Below are 18,540 nucleotides of genomic sequence, written 5' to 3' on the forward strand. Positions count from 1 at the left end.
CAATAATAAAACACACATATATGTATATAATATTCATTACCAAATAATAATCACTTCAATTAAATTTATACAAAATATAGTTCATATGAATTTAACCGGCTAAATTGCAGAAATACCAAAATTCAGGGTTATTTTGAAAATTTTCTATTTTTCTCGAATTTCCACCCAATCATAATCTAAATTAATATTTCATTCAATGTATTAATTTAAATAATAAAACAATTCATTTCATGTAATTTGGTCACTTTTTGACATTTTTTTTGCAAATTTACCCTTAAAGTTTCACATTTGTTCAATTTAGTCTCTGAACCTGAAACATGTAAATTGGTCATTTTTAATGAAAACTCATGCTAGTTGAATAATCATATATTTTCCTCCTCCTCCTCTCCATTCCACATCCTTAATGTATATAACATGCTTATAGGTAACATTACCTATAATTTCACCATTTACTTATATATTCATTCAAAGCCATCCACTTGAGTCGTAGTCACTAAATTATTTATATCTTGAGCTACAGACCTCCAAATTAAGATCCGTTAATTTTTTCTGAAACTAGACTCACATATATTCTTACCATAAAATTTTTAGAATTTTTGGTTTGGTGAATAAGTGCATTTTATTCTTTAAAGTCATCCCTATTCTGCCGTCTGACAGTTCCGACCCTTCTTTACTAAAAATTAATTATCTCCTCGTACAGAATTAGAATGATGTTACCACTTATTTATATTGAAAATAGACTTATTAAAGATTTAAACATATAAATTTAAGACTCTAATTATTTTTCTCCAATTTTTTATGATTTTCAAAAGTCAGTACAAGGGAACCCGAAATCATTCTGACCTTGTCTTACAAAATCTATTATACCTTATAATATACGATTCCATTTCTTACACTGTTTCTTCTATGAGAAACTAGACTGAATAAGATTTAATTTAATATTTTGTTCACCCTCTAATTAAATTTATACGATTTTTGGTAGATTTTCAAAGTCAGACTACTGCTGCTGTCTCAAAACTGTTTTAGTGTAAAATGTTGATAACTAAATTTATAACACTTTCCTTTCCTTTCTCTTCAATATTTTCCATCACTTTCTCTTATTTCCATTTAATAACATAACAATAATATAGAACCTTATATAATGAAACTCTTCCTTAACATTAATTTTCTACTTTTTCAATAATATCAAGCTCAAAAGTATATAAAAATCTTGATGTTCTTACCTTATGCCATTGATTTCAATCTTTAACTTGATTTTTCTCCCTCCTCCAACTTCTATTTCTTGAATCTAACTTGATATTCTAGCTCCCCATAGTCTCCCTGTTATCTTTCTCTCTTGATGGATATGGAAATTCTTTTAATTTCTATGTGAAAATGGTGAATTTTGGTAAAAGAACCAAATTGTAAAGAAAAGAAAGTTTCTCTCTTTCTTTTCTCTTCATACGTTAGTTGCATGGGGAAAAAGATGATTCTTCATCTTTTCTTCCACATGTATATATACTAAATAAATTAATAATAAAATAATAAAATATCATTTAAAATCTAATTAAAATATTAATAAACTAATATTTATTTATTTATTTAATCTAAAATATCTCCAACATCATCATTATTTTCTAGATTTCTCTTTCCTCTAATTGACCATTTTTCTCTTTAGATCTTTTAAAATTCCATCCTTGTGTCATCACTTAATTTGGTAAAATTATAATTTAGTCCCTCGTAATTCTTCATCTATTCAATTTGGTCCCAATTCATCCATTTTCCTTAGTTTCTAGATTATTCTACCTTTAAAATATTTACACTATTGGTCCTTCAACTTTTTTCATATTTACACTTTAACCCCTAAACTTTTGAGTATTTACTCTTGGGTAACAAAACTTTTCCCACTTTCGCAATTTAATCATTTCTTGAATTAATATGTCATAATATACTTCCCAATATTGACATAAATAAATTACCCTTTTTATCACTTTATTTCCTTATTTTTCCATATCAGGGATATTATCTTACTTTCTCATTGTAGAAATTTTCGGGATATTATAATTTTATAGCTAGTTAACCCTTCTAGCTTCTAGAATTCAAATTCTACATTTTATACAAATAGGTTCTTTCCTTAATTAATCACTAAATCGATAAAATTTTCATATCAGTATTTTCATGCAACCTTCCTATCATAATGCAACCCATGTCATAATTTAAAAAAAAAATTTCTCATCGGATTTGTGGTTCTAAAACCACTTTCCAACTAGACCTAAAATCGGGCTGTTACACCGATAACCTTGAATTTAGGCCATTACATTTTTAAAGTATTGAGTGGGAGAAAGTCCTTGAAAAAGACCTACGGCATCCATTGGTGGTCTCTAAGTGATAGTATGATAAAGTTTCGAGCCGGTTCCTACCCTGGCCATACCCCAAGGTAAAATTTGTCATGTGGGTTCACTAGATTGGGTTTCCTTTAAAGAACAACTAGTCATGCATGACTTTCAAAGAGATTATCCCAAAATGACTCACAAATGAAAGCATGTTCATGATAGGTGTTAAGTCAACGATTACACACTCAATATCATTGCTTATTAAATAGTTTCCCAAGAAACAATATTTAAGCGAGAGATGATGGTCAAACGTTAAACGGCTGTTAGTTTGTGTGGAGTCTTGAGAATTAAGATTCATGAATTGATTGGATGTAATCCATGTTTTTGCTTGCTAATCATGGGACTCCAAGGCGACATGGTTGATGGGTGTGAGAATGATTGCAGCAACGAAAAAAAATTTCAAGGTTTTAATACAAGACGCATGCATTATAGTGTATTATTGATATGTTGCTAAAATGAAAAATATGTGCTTAATACAAAATAATAATTAGTGAAATCTTTAATTTTTTTCAGTTCAAATATGTCCCCTACTCCTTTTTATTAGCATTCTTACTGAGAATAAATTAAATAAGGATAACTTTCGAGAATGGAAATAGAACTTGCTGATAGTTCCCAATTGTGAGAAACACAAATTCGTTCTTGACGAAATGTGCCTTCCTGAAGCTTAGCCCAAAGCGAGAAATTGCTGGAGAGATTTTGACACGATTACTCGATGTTACATCTTAGCGATCATGAGTAGTGTGTTGCAAAAACAATACGAGAATTTTTGTACTACCAAGGAGATCATAGGAGGCCAAGTCGCATTGGCTCGACAATCCGTTATTACAAATTTGATTAGTTCTCAACAAAAAAATGCACTCTAGTCAAAGAATATATGCTTAAGCTTATGAGATTCTTTGTGAAAATGGAGGACAACATGGTTGAACTAAACGTGAGCAGTAAAATAAAATAGTGTTTAAATCCTTAACCAAGAAGTTTGTTGGTTTTAGGGCCGTTTACAACTTGGGGAACAAAGGGCTTGAATTGACTCAGTTCATGAAGGAATTAAAATCCTATGAGTTGATGTTAAATGATGGTAAGTTGGTTCAGAAGAAACTTGAGGCAAACTTAGCTGTAGGCTTCTCTTCCTCTGAGGGGAAACAGGAAACTAAGGGAGAGAAGAAACCGATTAAGTCTTTGGTTCCACCTCATGTGGATAGGAAGAAGGTTAATAAGTCAAAAGATCCTAAAAAGATCAAATATTTCTTCTGCAACAGAAAAAGACATTTCAAATCAAACTGCAAGGAGTATTTGGATTACCTAACTGAAAAGGGCAAATGTATGGAACTCTTTGTGGTTGAAGCTTTCTTAGTGGAAAAATCAATTGACAACTAGATTATTGATTCTGGAGCCACTAACCATGTGAGTATTTCTTTACAAGGGTTTAGTGAAACGAGAAGTCTGCATGATAGAAGCCTTTCGTTGCAGACCGGAGATGGGAGCTATGTTTCAACCAAAGCAATGGGAGAAGTTATTTTACACCTTGATAATTTTAGGAAGATTGTTTTAAAGAACGCGTTTTATGTACCTCATTTTAAGAGGAATTTAATTTCTGTTGCATGTTTATTTTATGACAGTTATACCATGATATTCAATAAAGGGACTGCTATTCACAAAAATTGTTCATTAATCAGTAATAGATTGGTGGAAAACAATCTCTACTTTATCAAACCAAATAACTATTCGGTGCTTCAAACTAAAATGGTGAATAAAAAGCTTAAAAATTCTCACTCTAATTAGGTGTATCTATGGCACTTAAGACCTGGTCATATTAACTAAGAAAGAATCACTAGAATCGTGAAAGATGGCCCTTTAAGTATGCTTAAGGAAGTTAGTCTTCCACAATGTGAATCTTGCTTGGAAGGTCCAATGACTAAGAGGTATTTTAATGGGAAAGGTACAAGGGCCAACCAACCTTTAAAACTTATGTACAGTGATTTATGTGGTCCCATGAAGTTACAATTATAACGTGACTTTTATCAACGACTATTCTCGATATGGATATGTGTATCTAATGCACCGTAAAAGTGAAACCTTCGATAAATTTTGAAAGTTTCGTACAGAAGTGGAAAAAAATTAGGTTTATCTATAAAGAATCTCCGGTCTGACTGAGGTGGAGAATACTTGTCTGACGAATTTTGAGGATACCTCATAGAGAATGGGATTCTATCCCAATTGACTGCGTCGGGCACTCTATAGCAAAATGGCATAACTGAGAGAAGGAATAGTGTAACACCCCTAACTTGTATTCGTCGCCGGAACAGGGTTATAAAGTATTATCAGAATAAACAGATTAAATACAGACATTTCATATTATCATTTAACATTCATGTCAAATATTATTCGTAAAGTCCCTTATGAGAGCCCTTGAGGCTCAAATTTCACTTTAGAATTAAATCTGGACTAACTCGAAATCTCAGAGAATTTTTTGCAAAATTTCAAAATTTTCTGAAGTGCAGGGGTCACATGCCCGTGTGGTCAGGCCGTATGGCTCACATGGCCAAGTGACACACCCGTGTCTTAGGCCGTGTGGTATTTGAAATAGGGCACAAGGTCGTGTCTTTAGCCCGTGTAACTCTTTGACTTGCAATACATTTAAGTGTAGGGGTCACACGGCCAAGCCACACGCCCGTGCGCCAGGCCGTGTGAAAATTCCTGAGCATTCTGTTTTGAACTTTTCAGATGCAGGGGACACACGGCCAAAACACACGCCCATGTGCTAGGCCATGTGTCACACATAGCTGAGACACACGTCCGTGTCTCTGCCCTTGTGGACAAAATAAGGTCATTTCTAAGCTCTATTTCTCACCCATTATTGTCTTCCACCTACATTAACACTTAAACACATTCCCAATCCAATACAAGACATTTAAACCAAGCCAAAACCAAGTCATATGCATGATATTTTCATTACATGTATTCATAAACTCTATCTTACCTAATTGATCAAATTCACATATATGCATATTTTACCAAATATGTTATCTGATCCAGTCATCCATGTACTTACCATCATTTGATCATTTCAAACATACATCAAGTATATTAAGACTATTTACACATCAAAACATACCAAAGATAGCCCTTTAAATGGCTATTTACAACCAAAATATGTATATGCCATCCATTGTCAAGTTAACCTATACATGCCATTATAACCAAAATTAGTTTCATACTTGTACCAAAAATGGGTCCGTGGATAATATAAGTGATCTCCGCCAAGCTTCCAACCCAATGAGCCTCCGAGAACTATAAAATAGACGAAATACAACTGAATAAGCACTTAGTGCTTAGTAAGCCCGTATAACGAAAAATTTACTTACCATTCATTTGCATTTATAATAAACATACAAGAATACATCCAAAGCAATTTGGCAATTAGCCTAACACATATAACCTTACAAACATGTTAGTCATGTATTTCATGTGAATAACAAGAACAAGGATGAGCTCATCAAGTATCGAGTTTTCAAGTATTTCATACATATACAGATAATAGTTTCATTTTGATTTCACATGTTCTCATGTCAGAATTTCACCCGTTGAATCATTTGAAATCTCAATGGATACTTGGGAAGTACACCTGAAGTGTACAATACTATAAATCTGTCAATTCATGTTCAGAAGTGCTTTTATGAGCACTTAAACAGAAAGCTCTCTCTCAACCACTATAATGGGAAGCTCATTGAGCCTTGTACAGAAAGCTTATCCGGGCAATATAATGAGAAGCTCACAAAGAGCCTATAACGGGTAGCTCCAAAGTGTAATCAACGGGTAGCTCCATAGAGCACTTAGCGGAAAGCACCAAATAGCCATATAATGGGAAGTTCAAGAAAGCACTAATGGGAAGCTCACAAAGAGCCTATAACGGGACGCTCATAAGAGCTGCGGTGTGCCCACAACACATGTAGGGTTACAACCGATCGAGATGCTACAAAGAGCATTTAACGGAAACCTCGCAAAAACACTATATAACGAGAAGCTTGAGAGGGCTTGTAATGGGACACTCTTTCAAGCTACGATATGTTCACAACATATGCAAGACCACTACCATTTCGAGAAACAGAACCCTGTATCCAATCGAATTTCATTCATTCAAACGGGATTTAACATTTATCGGGTATTTTACAGATATATGATCAGATTTCATATACATGGCCAATACACAATTCACATACAAATCATTCAAATCAATTTGAACATATAATTACACAATTAAGTCACACAAACTTACCTTGACAAATGTTCGTGAATCGTAATCTACTAATCCAATATTTTTTTCCTTTTATCGATCTAATTCCGTATTGTCTTTCCGACTCTATACGAGTAAATTTAACTTAATTTAATAAAATTCATAATCAATTCAATCCTTTTCACATTTTAGGAAAAATTATCATTTTGCCCCTATACTTTTAATTAATGACGATTTCGTCCTTAGGCTCGGAAAAATGAAATTCATTTAATTTAGTCATTATTCCAAGCCTAGTCGATTTTTACACATAACAATAACAGTCCATGAATTTCTCAAAAATTATAATTTTTCCATGAATTTTACAACTTATCAATTTAGTCCCTAAATCATGTTTTCATCAAAATTCCCTTAACAAAAGATGTTTCTATCAACAACCTTTTTATTTTATAACATAAAACTTCATAATTCAACTATATTAATCCATGGAAAAATCCTAGAACTTTGATAAATTTTCAAATCAATCCCCAAAATAGCTTAATTAAGCTATTACAATCTCGAAAACATAAAAATTACTAAAAACGAGACTAGAATTCATACCTAATTAAGCCAAGAAAGCTTGCTTGAGCTTTTTTCTCTTAGCTAGGGTTTCCAAAAAAAAATTGGGAAAGATGATGATAAATGATGATATTTTTTGTTATTTAATTATTTTTCATCTTTTCATATTTTTCTTTTCAATTTCATCATTTTCTTTAATTAAATTTCCATGGATGAATCATCATCCTTATCTACTAACTTCTTTTAATGGTCTATTTGTCATATAAGGACCTCAAACTTTAAATTCTATAGCTATTTAATACTTATAGCTATTAGAACCCAACTTTTGCATTTCATGCAATTGGGTCCTTTTATCAATTAAACATGTAATCGGTTAAATTTTCTTAACAAAATTTTCATACGATTTTCCTATTATAAATCAAACCATAAAATAATATAAAAAATTCTTTTTGGACTCGAATTTGTTGTCCCAAAACCATAATTTTGATTTTACTAAAAATGAGCTGTTACAAATAGAACCTTGCTTGACATGGTTCGTTCAATGTTAAACTATAACTTCCTATTTCCTTCTTGGGATATGTGATACAAACGGCTTGCTATATTCTAAATGATGTGCCAACCAAGTCTTCTTGTAAGACACCTTATGAATTGTGGTATAGAAAGAAAATCGCTCTAAATCACTTTAGAATATGGGGTTGCCTAACACACATTGTGGATAAGAATGCAAAGAAGTTGGATGCACGGACAGAATTGTGCATGTTTGTAGGATATCCAAAAGGAACAAATGGAGGACTATTCTACAATCTGAAAGATAATACGATTAAAGTTTTTACTCATACTACTTTCCTCGAGGAAAGCTACATGAATAACTTGAAGCCTCAAAGTAAAGTGGTACTCGAGAAACTTTAGGGAGTGGTAGAACAATCACCAAGTTCAGTTCTCGAGAAACTTGTAGAAAAACCTGCAAACGATCAACAGCATAGAAGAATTCATCGTAGTGGGAGAGTTTTTAAGAAATCAAACTTCTTCGTCTATGATAGTAGTTTTTATAATACGGAATCCAATCATGATGATGATGATCCACTCAATTACGAGGAAGTTATGCAGGACATTGATTCCAAGCTCTAGAAATAGGCCATGGATGTCAAGGTGGATTCTATGAAATCCAATACGGTGTGAGAACTTGTAGTCTTACCGATTGGGATTAAATCTATAAGGTGTAAGTGGATCTACAAGAAGAAGAAAAAAAACAAAAGAGAAAGTGGAAACACACAAAGCTAGACTTGTAGGGAAAGGTCACACACAGAAAGAATGCATCAATTATGATGAAACCTTTTCTCCGGTAGCCATGCTCAAGTCTATCTGCATATTCTAATCCATTACCACAGCTCTCGATTATAAGATCTGACCAATGGATATCACGACAACATTCTTGAATGGCTATCTTGATAAGACCATTTACATGGCTCAACCCACTGGTTATGTTGTCAAAGGAAAGGAGCAGAAATTTTGCAAATTGCTAAGATCCATTTATTGATTTAAGCAAGTGTCCCACTCATGGAATAAAAGATTTGATCAAACAATCAAGACTTTTAGATTTGAGAAAAATGTTGATGAACCTTGTGTTTATAAGCGTATAAAGGACAAAAAGGTGGTCCTCCTCGTTTTGTATGTCGATGATTTTCTACTTATTAGAAATGATGTAGGAGAATTGTCATCGGTTAAATTATGGTTAGCTCAACAGTTTAGCATAAAGGACTTGGGTGAAGCTAGTTATATTTTTAGAATTTGAATCCTTAGGGACGAAAGAATAAAACGATAGCTCTATCTCAAGTTTCATACATCGATAAGGTACTGGAACATTTTGCAATGGTCGATGCAAAGACAAGCGTTCAACTGACTACATCAGGTTTTCATCTTTCTTTATATGACTTGTAACAACTCGGTTTTGACCCTAATTAGAATAGTGGTTTCGAGACCACAATTCTGAGTCCAAAAAATATTTTAATATTATTTTTTGTGTCTGTGATATTTGAATTTGATTGTGTGAAAATTTTGCAAATTAATTTGGCCGTTTGTGTGTTTAATTTGATAAAAGTACTAAATTGTATAAAATGTAAAAGTTGTTAGTTAAAGTGTAAAGCACCTATTTGGTAATGGCTTTTTAACTTGAAGTCCTTAAAGGGCAATAAGCCCATTTAAAAGATGGTGGACGGCAAGATGGCCAAAAAAAGTCATGCATTATATGTTTTAATTATTATTTTAAAAAGGTTAAAATAGTAAACTAATAATAATGTTATTATATGATAATAAAATAAAACAAAGCCATGGTTGTTATTATTTTTTTTCCTTAGCCAAATGTGAACAAAAGAAAAAGAAAGAAAACAAAGCTAGGGTTCGGCCATTTCTAAGCTTGATTCAAGGTGAGTTCTAGCTCGGTTTTTGATAATTTTTATGTTTTTGAGATCGTTGCTAAGTTATCTTTAAAGCTCATGATTGAATTTTTTATTTGGTTGTGTATTTTGTGATATGCCATTAAAGAGAGCTTATTGTTTTTGTTGTTAGATGATGGAAATAAATATATGTTGTTAGATTTTCATGTTTCAATTAGTAATTTTTAATAAAAAAAATGTATTAAGGACTAAATTAAGAAAAGTGTAAATTGAGGGACTAAAATGTGAAATATATGACATGCATGGACTTACATGAGCTTAGTGAATATTCGGCTAAGCTATTGTGCAATGAAATTTTGTTTATTTTGTATTTTGTGAAATAGGGACTAAATTATAAAAAGTGTGAAATGTTAGGGGCAAATTGGTAATTTGTCCATTTGTGTGTTTTTGGACTAAGCTAAATAATTTATTGAATAAAAGAGTTAATTTTTAATATGTTTAGATCGAGAAACGAAGAAAACAGAATTGGATCGGGGAAATCGAAAGTAGTCGAGTAGTTGACTCTGTCCGTCGATATCCGAGGTAAGTCTATAAGCATATAATTGTTGTTAAATTTTGATAATATATATATGTTACATGTTGGATGGAATTTTTGTGAATATATTTGTGTATGGCCGAATGTATATTGAGCAAATGAGCTATATTCGAGTTCAATTCGATCGAGATACGTTGTCTGAAAGTCCCGTATGAACCCTAGAATAGATAGGATACATATGTCATGACATAGGATTTCCAATATGTGTTATCGTGTAAGACCACATCTGGGACGTTGGCATTTACTTGTGTTTACGTGTAAGACCCTGTCTGGGACAGTGGCATCGATATGCGATTACATGTAAGACCACGTCTGAGGCGTTGGCATTGTACGAGTTTCTGACTATCCGCGTATCCTTTTTAATTTCGAATGGTTCAACGGGCAATGTGAAGTAAAGACTGAATATGAAATTAAATTACAGGTTCAGGTATGTGTTAGTTATTTGTTTATATGGAAATAAGGTAAGTTGGTTATTTGAATTGATTAAAGTTCTTATTTTGACTATGAACTATGTGCTAACTTGTTTGAACATATATATGATTTAGCTTATTGATGTATTAGTAATAATGAAAGTGAATATATATATATAAGTATATGATTGATTATGTTCGGCCATAAGGTATAGGTATATGATGTTCAAATGTGATTTGGTAGTAAATGATAATTTAAATTTGTTATATGCATATTTGGCCTTCATAATAAAATGTTAATATGTAATTGTTGATAATTATAATTTTTGCTTATGGCTTACTAAGCTTAAATAGCTTACTCTATGTGTGTTATTATTTACCTTTGTTTTTAGATTTTGGAGTCGCGTTACGAGCTCGGGGATCGTCAGCAAGAATTATCACACTATCGACAGTTTTCTTTGGTATTTTACTAAGTAAATTTTTTTGTATATGCCATGTATAGCATAGATGGAATGTTGATTTTGGATCTAGTACTTGTGAATGTCATTAATAGCCATGCGAAAATGGCTTATCTTCTTTTGATCGAGTTTGGTGTCTATGCATATGGTCTTAATGGTCATTGAAATGGAGTTATAATTATGCATATTTGATTATGGTATAAGATTGTGATATGAAAATAAACGTGATTTATATGTAGTTTGAACACATTAAATTTGATTAAGTGATTAGTATATGTATAATAGTTATGCATTGGATGATGGATTGATTTGGTTATGAGTTGAACCAAATTATCGAATGTATATATAAATATATATATATATATACATATTTTGATGCTTAAATGCTTCCCAATTTGTTACATATATGCTGTCCAATTTTGATGCTTAAATGCTGCCCAATTTGTTACATATATGCTGTCCAATTTTAATGCTTAAATGCTGCCCAATTTGTTGCATATATGCTGTCCAATTTTGATGCTTAAATGCTGCCCAATTTGTTGTATATATGCTGTCCAGTTTTGGTGTAAAAATGCTGCTCAAACTGTTGTATATATATGCTGCCCAAATTGTTGTATTTATGCTGTCCAAATTTTGGTGTGAAAATATTGTCTACTTTGGTATATAAATGCTGTCCAAATTGATGTATAAAAGTTGTCCAAATAGGGTAGATTACCTATGTTGTAATATGTAGTATAGTTAGTAAATTAAAATGAAATAAATGTTTGGATATATGCTTGATTTATGATATTAAGATTTGATTAGGTAAATGATAAAGATATAGTTGGATTTTTTAAACATGGTTAGTATATGAAATTTGATAAATGATGCATGTTTGATTTTAAATTGGTATTGTAGGCCATGTGTATTCGGCTATGGTAGGAACTTGTGATAGATAATACAATGTGATACAAATGGATTTGGTTTAATGTCTTGGCTATAAAAAGAAAATGTTATATATATATATATATATATATATATATATTCGAACATGTATGGTACACGGATTAAATGTTATTAAATTAAATGTGTTTTAGGTTGCTTGTAATTTTAATTAGTTTAAAAATCATGAACTTAAGTAACCATACGAAAATAATCCATTTTCATGCTTGCATTCTAGTTATTAATAATGGCACATCTGTACTAGTTATATATAATCTTTATGCTTTTGTTAACAATTTGAATAATATGATGTTTGTAGTTATACTTATACGACTTTGTACTTGATTCATTTTGATCGGTATGATATATGATTTTAGATGTAATAAAATTTATGGAGTTGTATGATTTAGGCTGTAATTTATATGCTAAGTGGTGCATTGTATATGTATAATATATATAAGTATTTTATATGTTGTCTAACTTGAGTTGTTTAGTATAAAAAAAATTTTGAGTTGGGTTTTGATCGGTAATGCCTCGTAACTCAAATCCGGTGACGGACACGGGTCGGGGTGTTACATGACTGTCCTAAGGCAGTGGAAAAAAGAAAGTGTATGAGTAAGGTTCCATATGCTTCAACAGTTGGAAGCCTTATGTATGTGATGCTTTGTACATGTCTAAATATTTGTTTCATATTAGGAATGGTTAGTTGATATCAGGTGAATCCAGGTCTCAAGCATTGGCAAGCTATAAAGCATATATTAAGGTATCTTAAAAAAACCAAGGATTATATGCTTGTGTATTCTGGAAAGGACCCTACTCCTGTTGGATACACAGACTCAGACTTCCAAACCTATAATGATTCAAGGAAATCAACATCGGGATATGTATCCGTTCTAGGCCATGGAGCCCTAGTATGGAGAAGTATAAAAAAAATTGCACTACTAACTCTACTATAGAGGTCGAGTATGTGGTTGCTTCTTAGGCAACGAAAGAAGCAATATGGCTTTGAAATTTCTTAACCAAACTTTAAGTTATTCTTGGTATGGAAAAACCTATAACACTGTATTGTGATAACAGTGCTGCAATAACTAATACCAAGGAAACAAGTAGTCACAAGAGGACGAAACACATTGATCGGAAGTATCATTTGATACGAGAGGCAGTAGCTGAAGGAATTGTAGATGTGATGAAAGTAGCTTCTAAAGATAACCTTTCGGATTTGTTTACTAAGACTCTTGTAACCAGGATTTTTAACAAACACGTCGAGGATATGGGAATGTGAAACGTGACACACTTACTTCACTAGGGCAAGTGAGAGATTGTTGGGAAATGTGTTCATATTGTAGTAAACATGTAATTATTTTCTATTTATTTGAACGATGAATAAATAAATAAAGTTAATTTCACATTTCACTATTATATCTTTTGTATTTTCTATCTTTTATATTTTGCATGCATAGTGAAATTGTAACAAGCAAATATTAATTCATTGATTGTCTAAAGTTCGAAGTGAAGATAATTGGCATTGTAAAGAATGTTTACATTACGAGAAAGACAACTTACTTTAGTAGATAATCTAAATGAGTCTGTAATCCCATAAAAGAATCAAAGTGAGCATTTTATTCAAATACTGAGAAAGATTATTATGTCGTCTACAATTCCAATTGGGGAGATAGCTAGTATTGGCTATCGGAGCAGTTGACTCCACGAGTAGAGACATAGATGTATTCATTGGTAGAATAATATATTGGACTAGTCCCAAGATGAATTAATTCTGAATTCGTTTGTTAATTAATTCACTTGTGACGTTTATGGTGTGATTTACCTAAATCATGAGTTAATTACTAATCATACGTATGCAACTCATGTGCTTTAATATAAGTGGAGGCTTATGCTCTAAAGATGATCGAGTTCATAGCCGGTATGTTGGGTACATGACTTGTGTATGACATGGCTTTACTAGCAACAATGGAATTTATAGCTCAATTAAAGTGTTAATGATATCATTTCATTGGCATTGTGTAAATTGATAAATATGAAACGTGGTCACGGGTTGCTTATTCTCGAACGAGCAATTTATCACAATCATTTGTTGACAGTGATTATATTAATCATTAAGAAGACAATGGTGACAATGAGATGAAATAGGATTGTATTGAGTGAACGAATTTAACTCAAAGGAATCAAGGATATCATATGAGGGTAACACACACTTGACGAGGTCATTGGACAAAGCAGTTGGATGAATTACTTCCGCAAAAAGTATACAATAAGGAGTTTTCAATCATGGTACTTCTTGTGGACTAACTTCATGATTACGTAATTGTGAATTATCAAAACGATGCTTCTAGATATAATTGCAATCACTAGAGCCTAATTGTATATGTCTGATTGGTCACTTCGCTAGTTCAACAAATGTTCGATTGAACTGCATTTGAATCAGAAGAAAATTCTACAACTTTGGGAATAATTTAATTGAGTCGATTTATTCAATGTGGAATTAAATTAGGTGGTCGTAAGAATTGTTCAACTAGAATTTTCTTGAAAAAATAATTTGGAAAATCTAAGTGATTTTTGGGAAAATTAATTTTGATCAAGTAAAATTAAATTAATCAAATCAATTAAAATTAATATGATATTTTTGGAAATTAATCTTCAAGTCAGACAATTGGCCCAATGGGTAATTGAACTTTAAAATTGGACCAGGCAGCCCAAATCCGAGACCAAGACCAAAAAACTAGTCAACCAGACCCGATATGTGAAACTAGGCCGATGGTCCAACCGGTGGCTAGACCAGACCGATCGGGTCGTCACTGACCTGGACCAAACCGACAACAGTCGAAACGGCTCGGAGTGTCATAAGGGTGTCGCACCTACATTACCAAACACGGCGATGCTATTGGCTGTGACGGCAACGTCCCAGTGGGCGGTGGCGATTGGTCATTGGTGGTTGAGCAGTGGAAGAGTAACACTCCTACTGGGACTCTACCAGAGAATTTGATTTCTGATTAATTATTCCAAAAGTAATATTATTTTAATTGTTTAATATTAAACTAAATTTAATACTTATCTTAATAGTTTTTTATTAATTTAGTATTAAAGTGATTATCTTAATATTAAATTTAATTTAATGTTCATCTACAAGATAAACATTCTATTATTTTGATAAGATTTAATATTAAATTTAATCTCATATTTATCAAAATAAATATGAGATTAAATTAATATTAAAGTGATTAAGTTTAAGTTTAATCATAGTTGAACTCTCTAAACTCTCCCTATATAAATAGAGTTTTGGATCATTATTTACACACACTTGAATTCAAGAAAAAGTTGTAGAGAGAAAATTCTGTGAAGAGATTATTCTAGAAAATTTCTATAGATATTTTTCTGATTTACAACTTGACTCTAAAGTTTAGAGAAATTGCAAAATTACCCCAGTGGTAATTTTTGTGAAAATTTTTCTGATTCGAAGCGAGCCCACACTCAATAGACATGAGCTTGAAGATAGCGGAGAAGACTACTCGGTCAAAGCGTTCATCCTGGACGAATCAAAAAGGTGCAATTTTGATTAAGTGTTTATTTCTTTAGATATCACAACTAAGATCTTGTTTTGGAAAAAGTTTTAAAACTCTTATTTTTCCCTAAATTTATTTTCTACTGCATTTTTCAAACCCGATTTTCTAACATCATTACCTTGAGAGTATTATTTAGTACTCATAGTTCTACAATTAATTGCTCATTACGAGCATTTTGCAAATCCAGGTTGCGTTAACATTCTTATTGCTCCTGAAATTGGTGTTGTTGGGTTAAGAGTTGTTCTTGCATAAGACACATTTTTTCTTACATCTCATTGACTTGCAATTCAGACTCAGATTCTCATTGCTATGGGGAAGTTTGATTTGAAGATGTAGTGACAGTAGCAGGTTGAGTCTACATGGTTACTAGCCCTAAGATGATTTGTTGTAGGAGTTGGTATCTGGATCTGAGGTCGAAGTATTGAAACTTGTGTATTTGGGTAGTTGGTGACGCACTTATGGTGATAGCGGGGTTGGTCGTAAGAGAAGGTAGAGGAATGTTAAGAGCGGCTAGGAATCGTTCCAAGGGAGTGAAAGTTGGGTTTTTTGTTGCTGGGGTGCCAAAAGGAGCTTCAGGCTTGAAGGGGTCTTTTCATGGCCAGGATTATCATTCCTTTGAGAAGAAATAGTAAGATCCTTAAATTGCCTATGGTTGTCAGGTTTGTAGGTTGAATCTTTTTGGATTTGAGACATGTTCGGTCCATGCTCACCGCATCAATTATTGATACAAATACAACAAGGGAAGAGGTCAAGGTTGGGTAATAAAGGCTAGCTTACCTGTAAAAGCCAAGAATCGGGACAAGGACAAGAGGACAGGCTGATCGAAAGACTAGTGTTCAAAGTAACTTTAAGGTGCTAAAAGGCCCATCCATTCTTCATTGTTTTCTAGGATATTTATAGGGGAGGTCCCCTTGTCCGTGAAGATGTCATGTTGGGATATACATTTAGCCCCATTAAAAGCATAATGAATAATCATTAGCACATATCACATGACTCTAACAATACGAGGTAATTAAGCTTAAATAGACTTCTTATTGCCTTGGAAGTGTGTTCACATTAAGGTAACATTCACCCTTAAGCCCAAGTAGATGGTTCCATTTGAGGTTGTGCAGGCGATCATGCTTAGGAAGTCAATGAGAAGTCAGTGATGCTTTTTGGGTTGACACGTGTCCATTCGACGGAGGGATATAACAATTTTCACAAGAAAGTAAAGATTAAATTAACATATGATGATACTTAATATTTTATTATCATTAATGTAATTTTATTTAAAACATATTTATATTTGATTAATGATTTTATTATTTTAAATTAAAATAAATTTCATTTATTAAAAGTAGGGACGACACCAAAGTAGAGGCATTGACTCCTCAAATGGTAAAATTTCTTTATAGTCCCTTTAAAAATTATGAAATAATATGTTAATACAATGATAAAATTATAGTTTGACCTCCCTTAAAAATATAATTTAATCTTTGGCCCCCCTAAAATAAATTTCTAGCTTTGCCCCAATTAAAAGAGAATGATTATTCATGTCCTAAAAAAAAGTTAACGTATCATGGAGTCTTTATACTATAAGTCAGATTGCATTTTACCTCATATACTTAAAAATGGATAAATTAGTCCATCTACGTTAAACTAAAAAGCAAATTAGTCCTAAAAATCCATCCATTTTTATTGTTAAAAAACTAATGTTTACATGTTAACATGAAGTACACGTGAATATATATTATTGATGTTTATTATTTATTATTTTGAATAATATTGCTTTCTATTATTGATATAAAGTAATCTATATTTTGCACTGAATATAGTAAAAATATTTTAATTATAAACAATAATATTTAAATTGTTAAATAAATTAATATATTTTAATTATATTAAACAATTTGAATAATAACTCTAAATACAATAATTAAAAATATATTATTTAACTAATGCACCCCTATTACATTTGTTCATTATTTTACTAACATTTTCATTTTTGCAACATTCATTATATATAAAAGTAAGAGTTTTAATTTTACTAAAATAATTAGATAAAAAAATTTACTTGATAAGAAAATAAGAATTTTGATGGGCAAAACACCATTAAAAGCCCATTTTTTAAAAATTTTACCAAAATGGGCCCGGTATTTTATTATTTACCGGAATGGTCCGTTTCCCCGAAAGTGCATCCACGTCAGCGCGATGTCAGGGGACGTGGTAGAAAAACGCATCCCTGAAGGCGCGTTTTGCCTACGTGGACATAAATCGCTCCCTCAAGGGCGCGTTTTGCTGCCACATAAGCGCTCCCCAGCCCATCTCGATTGAATCATCATCATCCGGATTTTTCTACTTCGGTTGAATCATCATCCGGATCTGGGAATGTGTCTCGTAACCAGCCCATCTCGATCCGACCTCCGTTAATTTTCTCCGGAATAGCGTCCAAAAGCTCGTAGCACACCGCTCCCCAATCGCCAGATTGAACAGACCTGGTGACTGGGTACCCGTCCTGTTAGAGTATGCCCAAAGATCAATCATGAGATGGTTGTAATAACATACTTGATTTATCATGTTTATTAATATAAGGCGTTACCATTATTATTTCAGTTTCTTTTCTGTGTATATAAATAAACTGTTTTATAATAATGCCCTGAGAATAATATGATTATTCTTAAAAGTTCATTAGTCAAGTATTATTGTTGGATAGGAAAACGATAATGCATTAAGACTAACGTGTAGTTGATTGATGATAAAGAGTTGTCATTGATATGGAATGTCAGAATCATTACATGAATATGTGTGTTAGAGAACAACATATTGGACTGACCCGTTATGAGTATGTTTCTTGGATTATTATGTAATTGTCACGACATTACTCATAATGATTAATATTTATATGATCCTCAGACTTGAGATCATCATAATCCCAACATCGTGAGTTGTATATTTTGATACAGTCAAACGTACACCGTAACTGGTTGTTCTATAAAGACTGATGTTGGATATACCACAATCTATGTAGAGGGATATGGTTGGTCGATA

This window comes from Gossypium hirsutum, chromosome D10 (assembly GCF_007990345.1).
Source record: "Gossypium hirsutum isolate 1008001.06 chromosome D10, Gossypium_hirsutum_v2.1, whole genome shotgun sequence".
NCBI classification, from domain to species: domain Eukaryota; kingdom Viridiplantae; phylum Streptophyta; class Magnoliopsida; order Malvales; family Malvaceae; genus Gossypium; species Gossypium hirsutum.